This window comes from Leguminivora glycinivorella, chromosome 3, assembly GCF_023078275.1.
Source record: "Leguminivora glycinivorella isolate SPB_JAAS2020 chromosome 3, LegGlyc_1.1, whole genome shotgun sequence".
Classification (NCBI taxonomy): Eukaryota; Metazoa; Arthropoda; class Insecta; order Lepidoptera; family Tortricidae; genus Leguminivora; species Leguminivora glycinivorella.
This window is the reverse complement of record NC_062973.1, coordinates 3,147,631-3,150,329: the sequence shown is the minus strand read 5'-3', so window position 1 is coordinate 3,150,329 and position 2,699 is coordinate 3,147,631. Positions and strand designations below refer to the sequence as shown.

General features: G+C 35.8%; 1 long non-coding RNA gene across 1 annotated transcript; it reads right to left on the bottom strand.

Moving 5' to 3' along the window:
- Positions 1-271: 271 nt before the first annotated feature.
- On the bottom strand, positions 272-2,029 carry LOC125224997. Its single transcript, XR_007176942.1, has 3 exons — positions 1,870-2,029; positions 1,572-1,760; positions 272-1,196 (listed from the first exon to the last, which is right to left on the bottom strand). It is a non-coding gene; the product is annotated as an uncharacterized LOC125224997 (long non-coding RNA).
- Positions 2,030-2,699: the final 670 nt, after the last annotated feature.

Sequence of the window (2,699 nt, the reverse complement as noted above, 5' to 3'; positions counted from 1 at the left end):
CGATTGTCGGTCATGCACGTGCAATCGCAGACGTCCGCGCAATATATTCCTAGCTTCATTGTGTGATAGCGTTCCCTTAAGGGCCACTTGTACCACCCGCTTAACTCAAGGTTAGTGGACTGTCAAATTCCATATAAAATGGTGGGTTAACCTCGGATTTTCGGTGGTGCAAGTGACCCTTACTGTCATTTAGGTTCAGGTTCCCAATAGTTGGTACTCTTATAAGATGGTGAAGGGTACCGTTTAGGCCTGGCTAATCAGAACAACAACAGCGTTTCCAATAGGATTTATTAAGACAACACAGAGCTATACACAAGTTTAGACGTTTAGAATCTGAATTTATATTTTCGTTAGTCAGACACACAAACACTGCTTATTCAACAACAACTACGAACAATATATTTAATCTTATAATTAAATCTTAAAACCCTAAAGACTAAAACTAACACAAGCAGGTTATAACTAAATATAAAAAACCCCCTCAGATCCCCTGCCTCCGGCATAGACCCAAGAATGCTTGCGGCGTTTCCCCTTTGCACCGCCAGACTCAACCTCTGAGCAAAGAAGGAACCCGCTATTTTGGTCCCTCGAGACACCTGTAAGGCGTTCCGACACCTTTTTAATAAAATTTTTGGACAAGTTTAGAAAAATAGTCTTTATGTATTAATGTGGTCTAGTAACACTAATGCCATAGGTGAGTGGTATATCTTGTACACTGTCTTTGCTTACACTGAACTGCACTTTCACTATTTGACGCGATGGTAGCGGGTGTACCAAAGACAGTATTATAGTTGAGATTTTATTTGTTGAATTTATTTAGTCTTCACATTAACAACTCTTTCTCTAAGGCCCACATGCCCTCTCCTGTTCTTCGATGGCCCATTGTTGGTTTTTATTTGCATATTATTCCCATAATCACAGGACACGGCAAGGAAGTGAAGAAGTGGCAGCATGGGCACACATTGGGCAGACACAATAACATCTCTGACAAAGACCACTGCAGGCTAGCATGCACCGGGCCCAGGATTGAGTGGCGTGAAGAGCACTGGTAAAGAATGGCCTCATTCGTCATGTCCCTCAGCCACAAGGATACAACAAAGAAGAGAATTATTCTTCTAAAATTTACTTCTGCAGCTCATTAATTTCCATTTTCGACTCTGCTACTTTTTCAACCGGCCGCTTACATTTTGGTTTACCTATAACAAAGTAATGTTTTAGAATAGTACTGCATAAAAACAAAAAAAAAATTGTTCACAAATTTTTCTAAGTCCTTTTGCTATACATAATAATCATAATCATAATCAATTTATTAATAATAAAATTACAGGTCATTTACATTACATAGTTATTCCCTATATCTAATAGGAAACATAAATCAAAATTAACAATATATAATTAACACCTGCAAAGTGCAGAAGGTTCCACTACCTGGTTATAGAATTCCTTATGGTCATAGAAGGCCTGCTCGATTAGCCAATTCTTGAGTTTTGATTTTATACTCTGACCGTGTATAATAATACATTTATTGAGAAACAAATGTCAGTGTTTATCATATAAAAAAATGCCCTCACCATGATTTGAGCCTGAAGCCTTAATTAAGCACAGGGTCACTACACTGCCGAGACATGTCATATTAACAAATAACAACCGCTACATGAAGCAGAATATTTTCTTGTTCTCAATGAGGCCGGCTGCCTTAAGACCATATTGTCACAGTCTTAACATGCTTCCCTCAAATCCTCAATCATTCTGTGAATCCACTGCAAAATAGAAGAGGTAGTTTGATTAACAATATTATATTAATTAAACCTGAAGTTTGGCAATATGCGTACAATTCATACTAGAAGAAAGAATATGTTTCATACGTACATAAGGTATTCTTTGGAGGACAAACAGGTGTTTTTTTTAGCTTAAGAATAGTGAAAAAACCAATTATGTACAATAATATAAATTGTAAATAATGTCAAAGAAAAGATTCTGACATTATTTCAGTGTTGCCAGGTCCAATTTGAATAAAATCAGAAGACACGTGTCCTAAAAATCAGGAGATAAATAATTCGTCACTACTTTAAAAAAAAACTCATATCTTCGTCTATCAATGAAAAGAAAATTGTAGTAAGTATGTATGGAATGCATATAGACTTACTGCGTTTTAACTTTGAGGAACAGCGTGAGATACGAAATTTTTTAAAAGTAGTGACGAATTGGCTCGAAATTCATAGATTGATAAAGCCTGAGAGCCTAATAAAGAGAGAAATATAATATGAGAACTATTCTTCATACTAAACTGCAATGTCACCCCATACATCAGAATAAACAGCGCCCTCTTGACAATAATAGTCATATATTTCTGGTCAGGCTTTAGTATTATTATTCGATAACTTTATTTTCACAATTATTTGCAACATTTACATTAATAAAATTATTTAAAGAAAATTATGGCCAAGCAAATACTGTCGTTTAAAAAAGGCGCCTAATTCAAATTTTCTATGGCACAATAAACCTTCGCCCATGTTTCAAATTTGGCGCTTATTTTAGTATTTCGTAGTCAACTAGGAATCCTTATAGTTTCGCCATATTTGTCTGTCTGTCTGTCCATCCGCCCGTCCGTCCTGGACTGGAAACCGCTGAAATTTGCTTTTGCTGAGATGCAAAAATAAAAAGTGGAAAAAAAAATAATAATATAATATAATAAGTTT